This window comes from Apus apus, chromosome 9 (genome assembly GCF_020740795.1).
Source record: "Apus apus isolate bApuApu2 chromosome 9, bApuApu2.pri.cur, whole genome shotgun sequence".
Classification (NCBI taxonomy): Eukaryota; Metazoa; Chordata; class Aves; order Apodiformes; family Apodidae; genus Apus; species Apus apus.
This window is the reverse complement of record NC_067290.1, coordinates 14,406,555-14,431,297: the sequence shown is the minus strand read 5'-3', so window position 1 is coordinate 14,431,297 and position 24,743 is coordinate 14,406,555.

The following is a 24,743-nucleotide window of genomic DNA, read 5'->3' as shown; positions in this document are numbered from 1 at the left end:
AGCCTCAGGCTGCAAAACTCCTGTTTCCAGATGTTACAGAAAGCACTGAGAATAACTCTTTCCTTCCGCCCTCAAGAAGAAGTTCATTTTAATCCAGACCATTCCAGCGTCCCAGTTCACTGTGTGGCAACAAATAGCCAAGAAGGAAGAACTATGCAAGCTGGCTTCACCACTGCAAGGGCCATGTTCACTTCCTCAGAGGTGGGCACCATTAAGACGTACAAACTCTAAGCAGCTACCTCATGAGAGCACCAACCTGCCTGTACAGACACCACAGCCAGTCTGTTGTCAGGATGTCGTCACTAAACTCCTTGTCACTTCACTGGACAGTGGTGGTATGAGCCACCTGTCCTTCACACCTCTTCCTTCATCTAGGCATTCATTAGGCCACAGAGAAGAGAAACCATTTCTTGTAGGATTCAGCAGATGTACCTTTCCTTCCTGTTGTAGCTTTTTCGGCTTGTGCCATCTCACTGAGAAGAGCTGGCTATGAAACTGTTAAATGCAGCAGGCCAAACACTGACAACCTGTACAATCCCACTGGGCAGCTGCTGTACACACTTATCTCTGTGCAGCCAGGCTCTGCTATTTCGCTGGCTTAAAAGAAATGTTAATTTCCCCCTGTAGAATATGGAGCTGGATTCAACTCCCATTCCTGCTCCTTTCCTCTCACTCATTTACCACAGTTTTTTTTTCCCCTTTCCTTTGTAGCCACAACATCCTTAGGGCCAGCTAGCCCAAAGTTCTCCTGAAGCCACAGCAAGTTCCACCAGCCTCCACCAGAGCAGAGGAAGGAGTCAGGACTCCTGCTGCTGATTATGGTACCTTCTTTTTCATTTAAACAAGCTGCTTCACCACTAAAACCTATTTCTTGTGGACATGAGTCCAGTTTCACTCTAGTACTCCAGATGAGAAACTCTGAGGGATCCTGAGCAGCCAGGACACTAGTGGGGCAGCTAGCTGGGGTAGCCCTGTGCTCCAAGACACCTTGCTGGCAGTATTAGCAAGGAGCCAGTGTCCCATTTTCTGCCCACCAGAAAAGATGTCCCATTGAGCAATACAGAGTGTGGGGCAAGTGATGAACAAAAAAAGCTTTCTGATCCTTCAGCATCTGCAACTCAAGCATTTCCAAGGCATAGTGACTACTGTTCTTTGGATCACTCCTGTTTTCTTGGACAACAGAAGGCAGCAAACATCTCCAGAATGATTGCTCACACAGGCAGTGGTGGTAAGTGCATGCACCTTGTAGCAGAGTACTCTAAAAATAGCTTGTTTCCTTATTCCCTACTTCCCTTTCCAGAAGTCCCCACGTATCATCAGTGCCACACACCTGTTTTCTGCTCTTGCTTATTAAGCTCTCCCATCAGAGAGGAACTGAGTCAGCAAGACAGGCTGTGCTGAAAACCCTAACCCACATTTCAATCCTTTTCTTCACCTGGGGGAAAGGAGGGAAAGGAGATAGGACATCCTGTCTCCTTAAAAAGAAGCTCACAGCATTTCACAGGTGTCAGGAAAACAGGTCAATAGCCACACATGCCTAAAGTCTCCTGTTTTGTATGCAGCAAGTGTCAGGTCATATCACACCTCCAGCTACACCAAGTTCCAAGCACTTGCAGTCAAGCCCTGAAACTTGGTCATGCTTAACAGTTCACACTGTGATGGACCCATCTTGGAAGAAGAATTCAGCCCCAGACAGCAGCACAGCAATGTTTATATGGTCTTGCTGTAGCACCACATCATTGCAATTCAGAATGCTACACCAAACAGCAGAGAAACTGCAATTAGGAGCTGGATGACAGGAAGCAGAAAGTTTGCACCTGCCACTGAGCCTTTCAGACCAAACTGAAATAGCCCACTTGGATTTAATCTCTCCTTCCTAAAGACAAAGCCACGGCTCTCATGTTTCCAGTCTGTTGATGACAGGCAGGTGATCTTGTCAGAAAGCCAAAGACTTAAGTACAAAATTCTCATTCCTGTTCCTAATTCTGTCTCACATTATCTTAGCCAAGTCACCTCATCTTTTCCCCCCTGCAGAGAGGGAGGTTATACTTCACCAGGCTCTACTGAGCTTCATTCAAGCACTGTGGAATCCATCAGTGCTGCCAGAGAGTAACTTTTTTTTGTAATTTCTTGAACACGGGAAGGAAGAGATCATATTTATATACATACACACAGAGTAAGCTTCTCTCTAGGAAACTGAGTATTTCATCCTACAGGAGGAGGCAGGAAAGACCGCATGTACAGCATTAAAAGAAAATGTAAGTGTTCTGGATTTTTTAATCCTGATGAGAAATAGGAGTTTCACCTCTCCTAGGTTTTCGCTCCCTTCTGTTTCTCTGTCAGGAGTGGAGTCTGTATCCCCAAATGGACTGGTCTACATTTCGGGTCTTCCATTCACACCCCAGTCTTTTCTTCCTCAGCTGGATGCCCCCGAAGAGCTGTTCTGAGTACACATATCACACATTTTTTGCCTCTATTAAAGCCATACTGAACAGAAATATAGATATATATATATTAAAAAAAAAAAAAAAACACCACAAAAAATCAACAATGACATGGCCAGTTCTTCTAAAGGCAGCCCTAAAATGACAGTCTTAGCAAAACCTGTGCTGCTAGACAAAGAGACTTCAGTTTTCTTCCTGACTAGGGTTAGTGAGGGTGCACTGGTTCCTTTAACAACTTCTTTGAGATAAGGGAGAAAAGTGAAGTGAGTGATGATAATAAGCCATCAGATGGAATAAACTGCCTTACATTGAGCATCACCACCTCTTCGGAGAAGTCAAGCTGAAATTTTGAATTACAATTTAGGAAGGGGAAGGAGAGATTGTGCACTTTGCAAAAAGAATTGTGTGTGTTCTACAAGCAATAAAAGGACGCTGTTTCTGCAAGGAGTGGGAAGAGGAGGAAAGTGGTATTTTTAAAAGCATTAGTGCCCAGAAAAGCAGAATTCATAATGGGGAGTTCCTTGAGTCTCAAAGCCATAAGAGTACCTCTGTTCTTACTCATCTCAGACACTATTAAATACTCATATGGCAGGGACAGATTCTGTCCCTGCTTTTATTATTTCTTTAATTGCACTGGTACTATCTCCCAGCCACCTGGAAATAGCTCCCCCCACTGTTGTGGACTCTCCCCTGCCACACTCTTCTAGCAAATGAAGTCAAAGAGCTTCAGTACTGGAATTTCAGCAACACTCTCCATGGCCTAAGAAAGAAACCCTGTGCAAGCCCAGCCCAATCCCTTGATACCCTGATGCTTTTGACAGATGAATGTGAAATCGCTCACTGCAGGGGGTGAGGAAGGGATTTTGTTTATTTTATTCTCCTGCAAGCAAAACTGAGAACTGCTAAACAAGCAAAAATCAGTTACTTCCATTACAGACAATGCTGATGTCCAGCAGCTGGACTGTAGCAGTCACTTGTGTTCAGCCTTTCCTGATGATTTCTTACCTCACCCCATAGAACAACAGAGGCAAACTCTTTGTTTTCCGATGTCAAACATATTTTTTAAACCAGCTTTCTCTTCTCAGTGCCAGCTCAAATCTGTGCTTCTACCAATCTGGCAGCAGTGTTACTTGCTCTCTGTCATTGCTCTTGAGAGCTTTTTACATCCTGACTACTTTCAAGTTACACCAGATATAAAATAATGCCCAGCTGCATACTAAACATTCATTGCCAAAACTGTACCTTCCAGTGGGCAGGGCTGTAACAGGCAGTGGCCAGCAGGGTCAGTCTCCTTTTAGCTCTGCCCCTGTCTCTGTGCCATCCTTTCTTCTCCTACCTTCCATCCAACACATCTATTTGATGAGAGTTTGCATTCTGGTTGGAGACAGTATATGCTGCCATACTGTAAGGACAAAGAGTTTCACTTCTGTTGACTGCTATACAATGTCTTGCTGTCACACTACGGAAATCCCAACAATCCTGAAGTCATTTTGCTGCCTTTTGCAGACTTCAGTTCATTGTCTTGATGGGAAGACAACACTGTTTGAGGTATCCACAACAGAAAGAAAATTATAGTGGATGCATCTGAGTTCTGTAACACACTCGTTAGACCTTATTTTCTCTTTCCAGGAGCAGAATAATGCAATGATTTGTACTTCCCTAGATCTGGAACCAAATTTGGAGAAAAGGCCATCCCATGAGGTGTCTGGCACATTTACCAACAGCTGCCTTTTTGTCCACCAGGGAACACTTAGAGAACAAAGTCTCAAGAGAGCTAAGTGTTGCCATTTCTGATGTAAAAACAACTAACCAGCAAGGGCTTGGTTCTGGTAGCTGAACTACACTTGTTCATTTCCAAACACAGGTGGAACTTCAGTTCAGTCAGGGCTATAAGGCTGTCCCAGCTCTCCACAAGCTTTTTTTGGATGATAAACTCAAGGACATCTGTGCCAGTTGAAGCAAAAAGTACAGCAAAGGGAAAGATCAATCACAGTTGTAACACTGAAGGCTCTGCCCCTTATCATCCCTGCAAAACTGTAATACCACAGTGTGCTCTTTTGATTTTGAATGGTCTCTACACTGGACCTAGAAAGCATTGGGTGACAGGATGAAACAGTTCAGTACATAACATTTCCTACAGGAAAAAATACTCTCATTGTCACCACCATAACACTGCCAATCAGCAGTATCAGAAAGTAATGAATGCTAGGAATTCCTGGCCTGTGGTCCTACTTCTGCTGCAGAAATCCCTTGGTAAAAAGCACACATTTGAGGCACCCTCTTGGTACATACATGTCATTAGAACGGGTTGTAGGTTGTTTTGTGGATGTGAAGCCAATGTGTCTGCACAGCCATTTCCTGCATTGGAGTTTTGAGATCTGATATGTGCAGACAAATACAAGCACACACATTTTTAAAGCCTTTTTAAAACTCAAGTGTTTATGCAGCTGGGATCAGGTCACTTCAATTCAATGAGAGGAGAAGCATGGCATGGACATGTGATTGCAAACATTGAAGTTTCCTTGGCTTATCACGTTACTGTGTGTCTGCTGGGCTGTGGCAACATTATACACACACCCTTTTAATTCAACTCTAACGCAGAATAGAACATTCTGCCTTTAATCACTGTGAAGGTAGTAGGTCTTCATTCTGGCGGTTTAAACAAAAGCTCTTCACTGCTCAGTGAGGATAACAGTACACGTGGTCATTTGCTGCCTGAGCTGAGCTCTGGTATCTTGACCACTTGCAATTATGTAGTCTCACAAGTATAAAAGAATCTGTCTAGACTTACAGAGAAGTACTACCTATGTATGAAGTTGCTGGGTTTTCTGAGTAGAGCTCTGTCAAAAACACCTATGCCTCAATTTATTTCAAACCATAAACCTGCCAGTGTTTATAAAAACATTACTACAATGCCTCCTCGTCCAAGAACTATGTGCAGAGACGGGAGCCTGTAAGTCACTCAGTAGCAGTTGGTGTTTCAGACACATCCAGCTGATGCTGTTGGATATCTGAGTGTCAGCATCAGAGCCAAGCTATGGAGTTGTACAGTACATTAGGACTTAGCCCTGCTCTAGGCTGTTGCAGACACAAAGACCACAAACTGGAACAGTTTTGCCTATTTGAAAGCAAAAAAAATCCCACATTTATCTGAGTGGTCAATGCAAGCACTCAGGAGTAATGCCAAAATAACACTTATCAGCCTGGCTGAAGGGCTTATAACTCAGCTGTGTAAGTTGACAACAGGGAGAACGCCCTGATACAGCCAGCAGCCAGCCTGGGAGCACTCAACATGCTAACTCTTATACTACATCATTTGTATTAGTTGTTAGGTAGTTTTGAAATGAGCTAACTTGTGAACTGAACAGAACTGCTTGCATGTGCGTGGCAGGCCAACTTAGCAAGGAGAGGAACCAGACAATGTAGATGCCTCTAAACAGAGGCAGCTTTCCAGTGTCTGGTGCCAGGAGGTACTGGCAGAGATGGGGGGGTGCATGACCACAAGAGCAGACCTAGAGAAGGGGAAACTGAAAAGTGAGGAGTTAAGTCTGCACTTCACCTTCCTCCATAAGCAGAACCACACTTAAACACATTGCCAGCCTGCCTGTGCTAGTTTTAAAAACAGTACAGCAGAATAAAAAGAGAAGGGGGTGGCTTCACACTTTGGCAAAGCAGCAGCTGTACAGGAGAGCTGATGGGCAGGATGGCTGCAGACCTGCCACTTTCTGCTGGAGCAGAAGCTGCTGCTGAAGCAAGGACAGAATATATAGGCCAATGACCTCTGCTGGGAAAGAGTGTGTGGAGGGAATGCTTCTTCCAGAAGCTTCCTAAATTACTATATCATTTTTTTATTTTCTTACTTCTTGCAGCTGATCTCTGTCACTTGTCTGAGTCTTACCAGCTGCCTCACTCCACTGAGCTCATTGCAAGTAATACCCTGCATTACTCTTCTCCTTGGGACAGCAAAACGCAGTTTCATCTATACTGCCAACTGATCTTGAACTAAACTGCCAAAAAAAGCTGCACGTGCTGCCCAGGCTGGTCACTTCCAGGGATGAATGGCAATTTGGCTTAACTCTATTCCCTCTCACCCCAAGCTAGTGCCCAATTAGAGCAACAGAAATCTAATTACTTGATGGCTGAACCAGATAAGTAATACCAAGCACAGCTGTGTCTGTGGCAGTTCCTGCTTCCTCATCTCCCCTCATATTAAAAGGTGGTAACAAACATGCAGCCTTTACCAGTGGCTCCAGATAGCTGAATCACTACAGTTAGGGCATGACTGAGCCAGAAGGGATGGGGTGGGAATGCTCTTATTCCCACGTCCTACTAGTATTATGTCACTGGGAGTAAGCTACCTACACCCAGCTGTGCAGAGATGGATCTACAGCCTCCTCAGCACCATGATAATCTCATGCAAAAGACTCAGAAAAATTACAATTACAGTTCAAAATTAGCAAGTAATATATGAAGTACAGCACTTGTAATTTTTTCTTCTACTAGAACTATTTTAGGAAACAGGTTGAAACAGACAAAACACATTGGTCAGTGCCTGCCTAACAAGGCCAAGATCTCACTTGGGAACTTCAGGAGCTAAAACAAAACCACTAAGCCATTACCTTGGCTCTGGCCTATGCTATTGACCCTGTATGTTCCCTGACATCACTTCACAGCTTAAAGAAAAAAAAAAGATAGGGATTAAAAATATTATCTTTGAACCTCTAAATCCCAGAGGCCCAGCACTTCCTCTAGTCTTCCCAGAAAACCAAGCCACTTGCTCAGGAACATCTCACCAACAATGGACACAGTTAGAAAGCAAAGGGCCCTGACCATGATATCAATCTCACTTTATAACCCAAAACTGTCCCCGCAGGAACCAATTGCTGCAGCGGGGAGGCTGGAGGCAGCAGATAAGCCTCAGCCGGGTGATAGAGATCAGCTGCCCGGTTATCAAGGGAGCACAAAAATCAAATAGATTTTGATTTGGTAGTTACAGCTTTTCATACATCCTGGGAAAAGGACCAGAGAGGAGAAAGGGGAGTGGGGGGGAGAGGAGTCTTTTCCGGGGTGTTATGATGTCAGATCTTTTTAGCAATGGATTTCTAGGTTAAGCAGTTACTGAGATATGTGGCTGCAGAGAATGGCAGTCAGCCCAGGCGTTTGGAGGAGGAAAGTAAAAGCTGTGGAAGAAAGGTAAAGCAAAGCACATCTAAGGGCTGCAAACCCTGCCTGAAGGAAGCATGATACAGTACAGCAGTGACAGTCACTCCCAACAGGCATAGGAACAAGGCACAGCAGCACTGTGCCCTCAGAGAGCCACTTTTTGCAGTATTACAACTCATCCATTCGAGGTGATGTGACCCTTCTCTCAGATGTGACCCAAGCTTTGGGCTGCAATGCTGACTACAAGATCCATTGGCCTCTATGCCATGTGTCCAGCTTCATCACTCTCTGGTAGGTGCAGACCATCACCAATGAATTAGATCAACAGCCATCAGCTATGTTGCTGTTTTAAGTTCAGAGGCAGGCAGATGAAGTTAACAGACCAGATTTCAGCACCAGCATATGCAATGGGTGGCAAGAGCCAGCCAGGCAGAGATCAGTAGACATTGCAGAAGGAAGAAGAGATGATCCTTCGATTACATGAAATTTGACCTGCTAAATGTGGAGTTCAGGCACAATTCTGATATCAACAAGGACAAGGGCTATGTTTGTAAATCTCCATATATTCCTCTAAATATTAGCACATCCAGCACAAGCTTCTAGTCAGAAGCTTTGGAAGCTGCAGCCATTTTAATCATGACAAATCTTTCATGTAACATAAAAAATTATTATTTTTTTAATATGCCTTGCAATTAGGCTGACAACCAAAACCTACAGCAATTTAATTCAGAATTTGCCCTGGCATCATGGGATCAAGTGTGTAAACAAGGGCAGGCCGCTAGACCCCTTCTTATGGTCTCTTGGTAGGTGCCAGCAGCCTGCTCTCACCTTCACTACCCAGCCCAGAGAGCACAGGGCTGAGTGCACAGCACCTGGGGACAGCATCCAGCCCCATGCACCAAGTACTGGTGGCACACTGACCTGACATGGCTCAGTTAGGCACAAACAAGGGGACAGTAGCTCTGTCACACTGCGAGGAGGATTCACAGAGTGATCTGAACCATTCTTCATCTGTAGTGAGCTACACACTGTATTTGTACTCCTGTAATCTACTTCCCAGCTCCATCTCCATCCCTGTTAATTGCTGTCACAGCAGGAGAGTTCCTGGCATTTCAAAGAATGGCCCTTCTTATTAAACAGGAAATTAGGAGGGGAAAGTAAGCACCAGTACTACCAGAGATACTCTCTTCTTCCTGCTTGGCACTGTTGGTGGATTTCCCTTGGTCAAAGCAGGAGAGAAGGTGGAAAAGCTGCAGTGACTGGTGGGGAGCTACCAGTCTGCAGGTCTTCACACAGTCCCCTAGGACATGCTGAGGGCCATGAGGCAAGGATGCTGGCTGTGCTAGGAGCATCAGGCATCTTGTCTGACCCTTCCTGGCAGGGAACAGGGCAGGGAAACCAACTGCAAGGAGTCTGGATTGAGCCTGCCCCACCTTCTCCCAGGAGTGCACACCATAGGATAGAAGGGATGGCTCTGTCAGGAAGCCCAAATTATTCTAGGCTCTCTTGCATCTAGTTGTTTCCAAGGACATCTCTAGTCCCATTTCAGGTATATCTGCTATTGAAGCAAACCTTAACTCTGGTGTTGGCTGGTATCTTATATAAATCTGGCTTTTGAAATAACTAGTCCTGTCTGAATCAGCTTAGCAAGACCATGACATCCTTATGCAGATAAATCTGCTCTTTTCAGTTAGGACCTGCTTCCTGGCAGCCTTTCCAGACTCAGACTTTAAGCACTTCCTATTGAACAAAACAGGTTATTTAAATGGGTAAAAAAATATAAAAGCAGAGCTCTCTCTCCAGCTGATTGTCTTTGGAAACACAGGATTGGAGGCTGCTGTCCCAGAAGACTGAGCTGCCCTTATCTGAGGCACTCTGTTAAAAGACTTGGAATCACTTATTAATTTAGTGAAAGCTCCTTAATTTTGATCCTTTGTCTGCATTAATTGATTTGCTATCAATAACCTGCATTGATTAGGCCTCTGGACCTGGCAGCTGCGGAAGATGAAGAGACAGAGACTCTCTTTCAGAGCAGGAGTTCAAAGTCTGAAATAATTAAAAAAGACAGCACCAAAATGGCTGATAAAGAAAAAGGTGTCATTCTTTTTCCACAAGAGTATGAAACCATGTGCAGTTAACCCTTTTGTACCTAAAATGTGCTCAGGTCTAAGGTATTTGTATAACCTAGAGATATCTGTTATATTTACCCCACTTTGCCATTTTATTTAAAAATATTATTGGTGCACTGAAAATACCTGACAGGATGAGAGCTGAGGGAAGATCTTATCTGCTTCAGCCACAAAGAGAGCCCAGGGAAAGATACCTGATCCAGAGATTAGCTAAGGTAGTACTCCTCAGATCCCTTCCAGCAGATGGCATTGTGAGGACCAGTTGAGGAAATCAGATTTAATATGCAGGAGATCCAAACCAAATCAACAGTGAAATTTAACAGTCACCAGTTAAAATTTTGACAATAAAGTTTGGAGGGCTGAGAATGGCTTGGTAGTCCAAGATGCCAGGAAAGCATCAGCAAAAAGAGCTACCTGTCAGAGAGGGGTTCTGTCACACAGCTCTGAGCTCCTCCGATTCAGGATCTACAAGAGGGGCAGAAGGTAGAGATGTCCACATGTGCTGTTCTTCCAACCACAGAAACAAAGGTTCTGACTAGGGAGAGCTCTCAGGCCATGTAAGAAAGGATGTTTTGGGACATACACTATGCACAACAGTCATAGAGGGAGCACCTCAGCTACCCTGTGTGGATCTAGAAAAAAAACAACCATGGCCAGTGCAGACAGCCAGGGTCTCAAGTGGCTTTGTCTGCTTTAGATTCCAAATCTCAAGTAGTAGCTTGCTAAATAACACAAGAACAGGTATTCACTCTAGCCCAGAATCTGAATAAATCCAGATGGCCATTGTCCACCAAAGGCACTCCAACTATCATAAGAGCAAGGCAGTGTGGCTGGCACCTGCTTGAAGTTGTGCCAACAACTCTGACCACCCCTCAGGAGGGATTGTGACTATGCAAGCCCTAACAGCACACCTTCCTAGGCCTGCAGATTTTCCTCTCAGAACCCATTTCTCTAGAAAAAAAAAACCAACTATGATGTTCCTCTTAAAGTTTGTTTGGTGGCAGCACAGAGTGTGGATAAGGTATGGCACAAAATAAGACACAGTATCTGACCCACAGAACAATCTACCAGCTGCTGGTCCAGAAGAGCCACGTTGGACGACTTGTATGAGAATTCTACACAAATATAGCATGAATTATAGCTCATGGTTGAAACATGCCCTGTGTGACAGCTTACCACATCAGCACTTCAGTTCACATAGCAGTGGTACTGCAGAGGGGAACTGTCACAAACAAATTGTTCTGAGCTTCTGCATTTCTACTCTGACAACAGCATGCAGCTACTCCAAACCCCTTCCTGTGCACCTTCGCCTCTTTTCCTTATGTGAATGATTTTAATATCCCTCAGTTCTTCCAACATATTCCTCTATTCCTTTCTCTCTTTTTCTCCCTTCCCTCCCTGCATGTATCACAAGTGGGTGCTAAACATTCCTGCAGCTGTGGTTGCTCTTCACATGCTGCTGTCCCACCCTCCTGTAAGTCTCTCATGTTTCTTTATTTACTGCACGTGTCCAGAAATCACAGAAAAATTGACAAATCATTCATAAGTTCTAGCTATACAACATTTCTGGGAGAACAAAGGATGTGTTGGCACCCATGCTTTGGTCTCACACCACAAGGAGGGGTGAGTTCCTGAGTCCTCAAGCTCACAAACAGCTCTGGAAATGGTGATTTAGGAGCTGCTTTCTTCTAGGTGCCCAACCTACACCACAAAGCACTGTGTGCTGGGAAGGAACCATCTTTCACATCACAGGAGAACTAGCCCACTGAAATGAAAGATCCTCTATTTTCTAAAAGTCCCTTCCTTTTAGTATGGAAGCTATGTCAGTCCTTGTGTCCTCCACAAATTGTATGTGAATAATGGTTAGGACAGTTGAGCACTGGAACAGATTGCCTTGGGAAGTTGTAGAGTCTCCATCATTTGAATTTTTCTCAACAGGCTAAACAGTCATCTGTCAAAAATGGTTTAAGTATTAAAAAATCCTGCCTCAGGGAGCAGAGAGAAAGGAACAAATGACCTCATAAGCTCTGTTTTCTGTTACTGTAATTTAAATATCTCCTCTGTGGACTCTAGAAATTCTACTTGCCCCCTCAGCTGACCACAGCACACCTCCTAAGCCCTAGTGTTTCCTGTCCATGTGTCACAAAAACTCCATTCTACAGTAAGGGTGACCTTCTTCATGGGGTGGTTCAAGTAATGCCTTGGCATTAGCTTCCTACATCTACTAAATGCTGAGGGATGGAAAGCACAATGCTGCAAACATCTTCATATTTTAAAGAGAAACTTTTAACACATGACTAGTAGATCAAGGTAACTGAAGGCTTTATCTGGTATCTCCCAGACAGTAACACTAGGTGTACATACATCAGGGTGATGTGCACAGTATGAGAACCAAGAGAGGTACGTTTTTTCCACCCACAAAGAACAAAAATAGGCCTTTGTGCTGAATGGCTTCTTTTAGACTAAAAGCAAGAAAGAACAAAAGCGAAGGCTCCAGGAAGTAGAGTGTGCACCCACTTCTTATTTTAAGATGCTGTCTTGACTTTTTAGAAATGTAAAGATGCAGTGCACAGAAAGCAAAATCAGATCAGTGATGTTATATAGGCAACTATTTCCAAATATCAATCCAGGATCTCAGAAGCAGCAGAGATTCAATAACACTCCACAGTCTCCAGTTCTGAAAATCCAAAGGGAAAAAACTGTAACAATTAAGGACAGATACAGATATGTAATATACATTGCACAGATGTTTTATTTCCCTGCAATTATATATATATGTCCTCCAAAAAAAACCCAACAACCTTCATTAACTCAACATTACAGTTGTTGCTGCGTATTCTGCATGAGAAAGGATCACTAAAAGTGAATGAAAGTACTCATCAAGATAGCATTAGCATCCAGACTAATCACATACATACGCCACCAAATTAATTTCCTACATGTTCAGATACTGGCCTTCCATGAGTAATTATTACACAAATATTTCCAGTGTTGCCTGTTCAGTCTCAGAATATATATCTGAAGCAAATATTTTTGCATGAAACCAGCAGCATGGTTTTACACACCTACTGGTAAACAACACATCTACATCCTTTGTGGATATACAGTTAATAAGACACTTTGGGGAGAATCCACACTAGTATGTTCAAATCTACTAGGAAACATAAGTTCACCATCAGTTAATGAGGAAGTCTCTGCTGAGGATACAGCCTTCGATGCAGACTGTTAATTCTGACCTCAGCACCTTAAGATTGCTCACTAAGACCCACAGGCAAAACAGTCATAAAACAGCAGGCTGTATTTAAGAGGCAGGCATCTGAGTGTGACTGCAGGGAGATGGATATGGATATTACCCTGACAACATATGAATGTGATCCAACACTACTGACTAGCTGGTAGACAGCAGTAATTGTCAGCAGCAGACAAACTGAGCCACAGAACATTTCCATTTTCTGATGAGCAAAGGTGAAAAGCATTGAATTTGATCTTCAGTCATTTTACTTATTGATAGATTCTCTTAACCTGTATTCCAGAAGTCCTCTCTGCTTCAGAGGCAAAAAAATCCCAAATTCCCTTGTTCCTGGAAGTTTTTCCTGATCTAAGGGAGAAACTGGAAGGAAATAATTTCATTTGGTAACAGCTGTTTTCCCTTTCTTGGTATCCCACATGGTGCTTGGAGAAATTCTCAAACCAGAACCAGGCTAACCCTTAGCAGCATTCAGCTTTAATAGCAATTTAGCTGTGAGACCTCTGACTGCTCAAAGAATCACAGGCAGAGCAGCAATGCACACTGTATTTATTTTTCCTCTCCAGTGGGTGTTTCAGACAGCCCACAAAGATATTTAGATACCTCAGTTTACCTCGAGCTCCAAAAATATGGTAGTCAGCTAAATACCACACAGCTCTGAGCTTAAAAAAAAGTATGTTTTTTCCAATTTTGGCAAGTGATAAGAAAACAAGCCTTCCAGTTCTGATGAATAATCTGCTTTGAGCTAAAACCCACTGCTGAACTGCAGCTTCTGTCAGCTTTAACACTAAGGGATAGACCAGCAGAGGCCACGTTTCAATATACAACTTAGTAAGGGCAAGCCCTAGGTTATGCAGCTGATGGGTTGCTGTTGGATCACCTCTCTTTGATTGGTGATTAGAAGTAATGACCTCCCTGAACCAAGAAATGAAACCTAGTGGAGTCCTTCCAAAATAGACACCATTTACAAATATTCCGCTAAGCTATAAAAGACTTCAGTCTCCAAGCAGTGTAGTCCTAATAGTCTTTGTATATAGTTTGATAATATCCCCATGCACAGCTTGTTAGGCACCAAATGATTTGAAATAAGAAACTTCTATCAACCATACAAAAATCTAACACAGACGCTCCCCCACGCAGCAGATGCAGGATGCTACCTCAATAGGAGGTAATAACAAAGGCATTTGATTGGGTTAATGAAGTCTCATATGGTGGTGATGTTGTCCTTGAGAGCATTCCCCCTTAGCTTCAGTTTCCTCTCAGATCATTCCTCTCCAGGGACTGGATGAACAGTAGCATGGAAGGGGAAAATTCAGGTTTGTAAGCAGATCTGACATTTTGGAATGAAAATACCATTAATCACTGTCACTGAGACAAGATCAATAAAACCTTACAGAGATCACATTTTCTAATGTGTACAAGTTCCCAGAAACACTGACAGCCATACCAGCATCATTATACTAAAATAAATCCAATGCTTTTCCTCCCCTGAGTTTTTACTTTTGCCTCTTCCTCCTGCATAGTGGAGCTCACAACAGAGATGTTGCTGCATGTCCCTTGTGACTGTGTGCAATGATGCTTTTCACCAGCTCCAGCAGGGTGCTGCTTTATACATGCAGGGCTTGGGATATGGATGCTTTGACAGCATAAGCAAAGGAGAAAAAAAAAAAAAAAAAGAAAAAGAAGAAAGTGCTTTGCTGTGATGAGTGCTCAGATTTGAGGGAAGGGGGTGGAAGAAGCCAGGACTGTACATTTCCATATTTGCTTTATTTCTTGACCACTGTGCAATTAACTCATGTTCCTGAGCGCTGTAGCTCTCACATGTGGAATGAAAAAAGTGTCTTCTCACTTGGGTGCTCAAGCCTTTTCTTGCTGTAGGTTATCTCTAGACCCATCTGTAATGAGGCAAAACCAGCTTCCTTTCCTTGTTGGAAAAGGCCCTGTTTCCTGCACAAAATCCAATCCCTCTGGAGCACGGGAGAGAGGATACTGCTTATTACAGTGGCCTCCAGACTCCTACTATAGAGCCTCCACAAAAAACAACTCCATTAAAATAACACAACTCATCTGCTGTCCCCAAAAGTTTGCTCCATCCCTCAGACCAAAAGGCCTGCCAGTCAGAATAATACGTGTCTGTATGAGTTTATTTTTGAGATATGCCTCAACTAGTGATACCAATCTAACAGACTTTGCACCCATTGCACTGGTTCTTCATTACAACAAATTCACTGGGGAGGAAAGGCACACAAGAAAACAAGCAAATTCCCTAAAATAGTACTGTCAAATCTCACCAATTTTATCAGGGACCTGACCATATCTGAGCCATTAACTAAAGCTCCAATGTCTGGATTGCAACATTAAACAGTAATTTAATTTAAAAATACAATTTCTAGAATACTTGATTGAAAAGGAAATAATGAAAAAAACTCAGAGTATAAATGTCTTTTGTGCTCAAAAAACTTCATATATTCTTCTGTGGTCTCTCTGTATGTTTGTGTATGTTTGTAAATATTAGAGATTTTAAAAGCCAGTTATCTTGATTTTAGGACACCTAGCTTACAGTGTTCTGATGCAAACACCTGCTCCAGATTCAGATTTCTATAAAACCCTTAATAAATTAAACTTCGTGTTCTCAGAGCACATTGCTACCTGAAGTACAGCTCAACCTCTCTTCTCTCTTGAGAAATAGTCCAAAGTGGAGCAAAGGAAATGTGTTCACAGCTAAATGAAATAGCGAGGGAGCATTTCCAGAGCAGGCAGAGAGCCAACCAGCTACTCCTAAGAAGTGAAGGCTCAAGATGGTTTATTATTTACATCCAAACTAGCTGGCCTGCCTAATATTTCAGGAGACACATTTTGCAGCTGTAATACAACTTGAGGAACACCCCGTATTTCACCATTATGAAGTACCATAACCTGAACAATAAAGCTCTTTCTATACATCACGTTCAAAGCTGGGAAATACTTTCTTTGTTGTTTTCTGCAAACATGCGTTTTCTTATCTGTAAGAATAACCATAATCATAATAATGATGCTTTACCCAGCTCTAGAACGTCATAGCCCTTTCAGGGCACTCAACACCTCTGTCTTATAGCTGAAACTGTACTGGCATCTCCACAGTTCTGACAGCGAGTCGAAGATGAAAGGCATTTGTGAGAGAGTTAAGACTACAGCCTAGAGCTTTTTGCTGCTGAGGTGCACAACACTGTGAGACAGTTATTTTCTTATTGTTACAGAAGTGCCAGGTATCACAAATTAAGCAGCTTGGTGATACAAGACAAGTATGATTATTAATGAAGAATGTTCTTCTCAGTTTAAAGGACATTATAAATGTGGCAAGTATTAGGGGTTTATGGAAGGTTTTTTCACTTTAACCAGGGTAAGGGGCAGATACATTGCCAGAATAACACTTTTAATATTAATTAGACCTCTCTAATCCCAGGGGATGTTACATTAAAGCATACCCTCCCCACCTTAGCAGATTGTACATCACCACAAGGCAGAAAACTACAGGCTGGGGAGCTGTAGAGTTTCACTGTCTCAATCCCATTTTTTGCTCTATACTATTTCTGATGCAAGTCAAAAACCCAATACAAGCCAAAAACACCAAAGTAACAAAGCACCGTGTCTTTCAGAGCAAGAAGAGGAGAGTATCAGAGCAGGTAAAATTGCTTAACAGCAACAGAGAGGGCCAAAGCAAACCGAAGACAGTGGCTAAATGGCTGCTTGAGGCCTCCAGCTGCTTTGCACTGCCACATGCAAAGGGCCAGCACAGAGAGGCACATGGGGTCAAGCAGTATGTCCTTCCACGGGACAGCTTTGTGGGTGGAGGCCAGTCTCAAAGGAGACACTACATTTGTCTCTTGTGCCCAAGCAACACATCAGGCAGCTGCACCACACATTAAGTGGTACAACTTGCTCTCAGCACATGGGCTTCCCTGAGTGCTGCTCATTCACTATTATATCCATTCTCTGAATCCACAGTCACTTCATCTGATGGGCTGCAGCAGCAGAATAGCTTTGTGATGAGATTGCTTTCCTAAGCATTAAATGGCACTGTAAGGAAAAGTACTAGAGATGGATACTATTAATAGTTAAATTACATACACCTCCTTTAGATACTAAACCAGAGTCCCAGCCCTCGTAAGACAAAGGGGGAATCACCTGTACCTGTATTAGCAGAAGGTCCCCTTCTGACACAAAATGTCACAACCTGTTGGTTACACCTGCATCGATTGCATTTCTATGCAGTCATTACATCTGTCTAATGTCATCGAGTTGCTTTAAAACAGTTAGCACTGAAACCTGCCAGGAAGACAAAAGTGAAAAACTATTGCTTGTTCAGCAACTTGGCCCAGGCTCAGCTAGCATCTGGCAAGCCAAAAGTGTAATGCTCATCCCGTAAGTGTTCTGGTCTGTGGGTTATGCTGCCTTAACCGACACCGTGTGCTCCCTAAAAGGCAAATCACTACATCAAAGCCATTCTCATTTTGCCATCATGTGCATCACATCTGAAAAGACTGGTGCTTACAGTAACAACAATGGGACGCTGAGTTTCTGCTCTGAGCTATAAAGAGAGTACCTGACTGCAGCAGTGTTTGATCCCCTCCAGAAAAACAGCTACAGTGCATGAAGAGCTTTTGTTGTTTCACATTCCTAGGCAAGAAAACTGATGAGCAACCTGAAACCGGATGGGCAGTTGAAATGGTTAGCAGACTGAACAGAAAGTGAGCAAGCAAGATAAAAACCCACCCTTTGGTAGGGGCAGAGGGAAATCCAACAGTAGCTTCTCCTGCCACCACACAGGCAGTGTCTCCCTGACATGTTTGACAGCAAGCATGTGCAAATGGGCATTTTCTAGTTAGTGACAAGTGTTGTGACAATTGTTGTCAGTGCTTTATCGCTGTAGGATGTGGAGTTGGCACCTTGACTAACACGGTAGCCCTTTGCCACCAGCCTCCATTCAGCCACAGAAGTCTTTGGTCAGCCAGCACTAACAACAGAAGCTGATGTGGGTCTTGCAGAAATTTGTGAAGACCAGGTAGCACTCATGCACCCTATTTATTTGGAGAGCATGGTGAGGTGAAACAGCTGACCTCACATGAGGCAGCTGTCAGTTGATGGATTCAGCATAGCTGGCACATTTCAGACTCAGAGAAGGAAAGTTGTCTGCAGCATCCCTGGGGCTACACTTCACACCTGCTTTTCCCTCTGACTGAACTAGGGTTACACCGTCCTGTGTGGGAGACTTCTCTGTGTCTGGAAGGTCAGTTGCCCACTTCACTTGCTCATCTTCAATTGAGTGCCTCTGGCAATTGTGAACCTCTAACAGTCTTCATCTGTCTTCATTAGATGGCTCAGGCCCTTAACATGTCCTTTCTTTGCCTTAGCAGATGAACTTCTAGTTCTGTAATGGTCTGTAATGTGGGTCTCCCTATCACACCTCCCTGAGATGGGCAGCTCTAATCCTCTCTTTAGAACTTGGAAGTTAGGGCACAAAGAGTAAAGGCAAGTTTTTAAAGGTCCTTAAGAAACCTATGGATGCAGAGTTGACTGATACACTTTTCAAACACATGAAATGCATAACTGCATATCAAATTGCTGAACTAAAAAAGCCCTGAGGAGTCTATTTCCTTTTGATCAATTTCAATGGAAATTAGACACTGTTTCTGAAAATTGTAATCTTTAAGCATCTAAAAGCCTCACTCTCAGCACCTTGTCTACACCATAGCAGGAAATGGAGTCAGTTTTCCAAGCATGAGGCTACTACTCTAGCCACAGGTCCCCTTCTTACTCCTTCCTTCTTTTTGTTTTTTTTTTATTTTTAATGAAAGTCACCAGCCAGCCTGCAGAGGAGGTATGTAGTACCAGAAGGTTCAAAAATTATTGGACAAATTCAAGAGCAGATCCACAAAAGGGTACTGTTTCTAGGCACTGTTTCCTGGGCAGGGATGTATTCTTTAGCACTCCTGATCTAACATTTCTGAACACTGAGGGAAAACAGCAGAAAGCAAAGAGCATGTCCTTTTGCCATGGGGGAGACAGAACACCTGACCAGATGGACCACCAGTCTGCCTCAGAAAGGCATTTCTCATGCTCTGATGTTCTTTTGTCTTAAGCAGTCTGTGCTAAGTGGCAGTACAAATGCACCAGTACCGTGTACTGAGCATCAGCTTCAATCACTCAGCAGTCCCTGCTTCTGCTGCACCTCTCCTAGCTGGAGAGAAACATGTGGCCCTTGAATGACATAGCTGGCATTTTGCTCTGCAGACTGCTTTTTGTCCTGATCCTACACATTTTTAAATTGGACTCTGCACTGATTATCATCTGAGCTATTTAATTGCCACAGTTCCAAACCCATGACTATATTCTACTTTCTTCTTCAAACTCCTTTGCATTCCATTTTTTTCCTTTACAGCCCTGTACTGTGGCTGGCATGATTGTTGCTACTTATTCCCAATCCCCCCATGGCAGTGTAATACCTATTTAATTGGGCATTTCTTCCTCCCGACACTAATCTCCTAACAAATGCCGATGCCATGTTAGATGCTGTGTGGGGAACTCTCATCACTATCTCTTTAAGCAGGCAGTTGTGTGTGGAACGGATGCAGAGTCACTCAGCATGGATGGATTTGTCTGAGTTCCTGTCAGTTCCCTGGGTTTGTCACTGAAATCTTGCATTGTGGATCCGGATTTCTCCTGCTTTAACTTTTTGAGGCAGATTTATCTCAGTCCCTGTCAGATCAACGGGTTTTGTCACAGAAATCTATGTAACTTTGCTCCCTGTGGAGATCTGGCCAGTCAAGTTTGTGGAGGCTGATTTGGAAAACTGAACCTGAGGCCTTGTTTGGCTGTGTGTGTGGGAACACTAAGAACTGAGAAGACAGAGGCCTAACAACCATGAAGACTTAACAAGAAAAATATAGCAGCAAAAGAAAGAAACTTCATGAGGGGCAGAACACATACCAGGAGCACATTCCTTCTAAAATGTGTGCAAACTTGTATTTTTGTAGGCTGGGGACTTTCCATCCTCCAGCATTGTAAGCAGCTGCTCCCTCTGTTCATGGACTGCAGCCATGGAACAGTGACTGTGACGCTGTATGGCTGCAGGCCTGGGGCAGATCTGCCTTTGTAAGACACTCCTCTAGCTATGGCTGCTCAAAACCCCCTGCAGCTCTGGAGGTGGCAGGTCCGTAAGAGGTGCTCCTCTTCTAATGCCTCAACCACACATTAGGGAGCACTGTGCTGCTGCTACCAGAGATGATCTTTCTCAGGGGATAGAAGCCAAATTTTCCTTTTGCCTGTAGCCGTCAGACAGTATGGTTGTCTGACACTGTGGTGATGTCAACAACAGAGTCTTCCAGATAAAGCTCAGCTTTACTGAATTACTACATGTCCATTTTGTCTCCTCGGCTGATTCAAATGTTTCCAGGAACAGGTTCAGTAAATGGAAGTTTCCTGATGAAAAGTACATTTTTTCAAATAATCTTTTGGTTGGACTGAGGAATAGCATTATTTGCTTTGCTTATTACTACCTGAAGATTTTTTTACAATTATTATCACAGTTGAATTTGTCCATGATCAAGGTCTGAATGAACTTCTAGAACAAAGTGTTAGTAGTCGCAATAATAATAATAACAATAACAGAAAAGCAGGTAATATACATGAAAGGAAGAGCCTGGTGTTGACTGATAAAAGCTCAGGCTTTACTGGAACAGCCAACTCAACCTGAAAGTTCAACACAGCAGGGATATAGTCCCTGTTGGTGAAACTGCCTCAATTTTGTATCTGAAGTGGAACATTTCAAAAAGAAAGGGTACCCCAGGAAAGAGGAGATTTGGGGAAGGCAGCCATTAGCATCTCAGCTTTAATGAGAAACAGTGCAAATTGTTGGCCACGGGTCACCTGATTGTTCTCTTTGCAATATTTCAGTCATGGGCTTTCTTTACAACAGATGCTCATTTTTGTACCTGCCTTTTAACAACTCCCTTCTTTCTTTTTAATGAAACTCTCCTTTTATTTTGTGCTTTTCTATTTCAATTTTACCTCTGGAAATTCTTCATTCCCATTTTTCCACCTTCTGATCCTTCTTCATCCATCCTTCTCTCTCTGTCTCATTTAACCATTCATGCTTCTGTTTTGCTTCTTCCTCTACAGGATTACGTATTCTCTTTTACCTGGTACCCCTTCTTAATTTTTTTTCCTTTCCCATCCTTTCATCTCTCTCCCTTTTGCTGCTTGTTCTCTCAATCTCTCAGCTTGCTGCTTAGGAAGTGGTAGTCACTGGATATTGAAATTACATGTTCAGTTTGTACTTGCAATTCTGTGATAGATACTGTGTGTCTGTGCAGCTTCAGACAGAGTCTAAGCCTTGGTACATACAAGAGACTGCTGGAAGCAAAGCTGAGTGAAAGCCTGCTTACCCATGCCTGGGATTTGTAGCTGTTTAATAACAGCCTCCTGATTAACAGAGGAATGTGGCAGAAATGCCACAGTGATAGATACTCAATATATACCTAAATAGAGGTACACAATTCCCTTCACATTTAAATGCAGTACTAGTGGTACAACTATTATAAGTAGTTCAGACCACTGCCTGTGTGCATATCACCTGGTAAAGCACAACCTGAATTCTGCATGGGCCTCTGAGGACTTAACAAGGTGCTAAATGATCATTATTACATGCAGCTGTCACCATGGCTTAAGTTTTACCAAACCAAAATAATTATGTTGTAGCTTTTATGTTTCATTTCAGAATGCCTTGACTGCAGCCATGGCTCATTTTCCTCACGCTCATGGATTCTAATGCTACCTAAAGAAAGGAGGGAATGAGAGACAACACTGCATCATCCTGACAGTCCTTTCTAAGTATATAAAAGATGAGCTGTAAGTTCCTCAGTGTCTTGTTACCACACAAGCAGTCAGCAGCAAATTGCCATCTCTAGAGCCATGCAGGACAATGACAAATTGGTGAAAGCCAGCCTAATTCTGCCAATAGCAGTGTCCAGCCATGTTTTCCAATAGTTGCCTAATTAGTAGAAACACAGATTTCCAGGACAGCAAAAGACAATTATGGAGCTCTGTGAAAGCCTCAAGGCTGGCTATGAGACAAGTCTCAGAGGACTGTTTGCATGCATGCCCCTGATTTTAGGCTGACAGAGATCAGAGTTGGACTAAAGGTCTGATGGACATGCATTGCCTTAAACTGGCTGATGATCTCAGTCCAGCTTCTACTGGACAGTCACCTACACCACTAAAGAAACAGGCAATCAGCTTGTAGTCCAAATATTTGGGAATTCAGGCTAGCACTTTAAATTGACTATGAGAGTTAAGATGCCTTGCCCCCCTCAGTAGAGAATTGTCTGCTTCAGGACTGAGGTAAACTGAGTGTGTGGAGAGAAGGTGCTTAGGCTAGTTTACTTATGCTGTACTTGTCCAAAAAAAAGAGGACTCACGTTTCTATGCGTGCCAATCTGGCATGTTTCCCAGGCACCAAAATACTGCAAAAATTAGAACTCCGGAACATTGCCTTTAAATAGCCAGAGACACTGGTTAGCAAAAGGTCACTGGGGGAGCAGAAACATCAGGTTACAGACTAAGTAACAACTTTGGCAACAATGGGAAGTCAGGTGGATTTACCAGCTGTACTGCCACAAAATCAGCTATGCAGGAGTTTTAGCTTGGGACAACATTGTACAGCTATGATTGCAACTTGAGCAGTTGTGTATGGCCACATCCATTTGAAATGGATGATAGAAACGAAAAAGATCACCAAGTCATTGTACTCAGTGCAAAGCCAAATAAAATTAAGTTCATACTTGAAGAGAACTGCAAGACAGGAAGTTTCTAGCCATATAATGAAGGTTCAATCTGTTCCAGCTTGGAACAAAACAACCAATTGTAATTAGCCTTACGTCAACTACTCACATGAATACCCAAAAAAAGGTGTGGTTATTGGTCCAGAATCTCTTAGATCAGGAAACTGGGTCAGAAATCCAACTCTCTTGTGAGATCACCAATTTTCTGGTTACAGTGAAAACGAAAGGATTGTTTTGGAGGTTATGAACCATATATATGAGTATATTCATGCTCCGTCTAGCCCAAACCTGCATCAGCCAATCCAACTGTACCTTATCTTATTGAGACTCCCTCTAAGACAAGGGCTACAGCTGAGTAAATGTTGCATTGTTTAAAACTCAAAATATTATGGTAAAAGTGAGGAGCAGAATAGTGAGAGATTTGGCAAGATACTTTGGTAAAAGTCTGTCATCAGTTCTAAGCAGCAGGGAGATGTACTGCATGAAAGAACCTCCTACAAAGCCTGGGCTCAGGTCAGGTGCTGTGGTATACACCAAATCTGTTGCTTTGAACTGCACTATAAAGAAAACTAGCAGCTAGTACTATCTACAGAGAACTGTGGTTTCTGAAACTGTTGAGTGGTCTTTTAAGGCAGTTTCATACAGAGCCTCCATTACAACATATAATCAGAGTAAGAGCTTCTTCAGAGGGAAAAGAAGTGAGTTCCTTGGAAAGTACTTGGAAAAGAGCATTTCAAGCTATCTGCACAGGAAAGATCAAAAAGAAAGAGCAGATTTTTATTGTTGTTAATAAGCAATTCCGTAATGGAAACAATGGTACATGTTCCAGCTACTTCTCAAAGAAACTACCAATATCTGTCTTGTCTCTGAGCCTCAGCCCACTTGCACCCCTGGAGCAGGGAGAACAGAGACAGCTGCTCACAGCACAACAGGGTACAGCAGCAGAGCTGACACATCACTTTAGGCCTCTGAAAATTTTTCCTTGGAAATTTAGCCTTCGACACAAAAAGTAAACACAACCCATGTCCCCAGACAATGTGACATTCCTGCAAAAAGAGGTGGGCTGTTCAGCTCTGTGGTAAAATGTGAGAGATTGCATCATGGCAAACACTGCCAAAACTGATGCTTTATGGAAAAACAGCTAAGGGCCCTAGAGCACAGCTCCACTCTGCAGCTAAGGTAATTCCCCTCCTGACCCCAGTGTAAAGTCCTCCAAATCAGCTAGGCTAGTCCTCAGAGAAAGTGTAAATTATCCTGCAGAATCATTACAGGACATAAAAAATTATGCAGTCCATCCAAGAAGGACTACTAGTGCTTTTAGATTGGAAGACTTTTAATTAATCAGACCACCTTCACATACAATTAGAACTGTATGTCCCAGTGATACTTCTGCTTTGAAAACAACATGACCTTCAGTAAAACAGAGCTTAGGTGATTATTACTTCTAAATTTTACATGTTGCAGATTTGGTGGGTCACCTGCAGAGTTGACTTTTGAGTGTGCTGAAACTGTGGCACAGGCAGACCAAAGGAAATACCCTTCCCCTTCCCTCTGCAGTCTTCAGCATAGATCTTCAGCTGTTGGGGAGCTGACAGCACAGGAACAGGTTTAGTCTTTGGTAAAATATTCCCCCCCACTTTAAAAGCAAATTTATCACAGATTCCCTTAAGGTTAAACATAATGAGTCAGGGCCAGCTGCTCATGCAGCCTCCTTTTAGTCTCCTCTAACATTCATGAGATCACCTGTATGTTGTCATAAAAAAACAGGGAAAGCAGCAATGCTGGAAGCAGTTCAAGCCGAAAGTCAGACAAAGCGCACACCACTGCAGTCAGTCTCAGGTGGGAACTCTGATAAAATGACAGTGTAGAATGACAGCTTAAGAGGAACCTGTGGGCGGACAGGCATTAAACCTGTCCCAGACACACAGACTCATCACCTAAG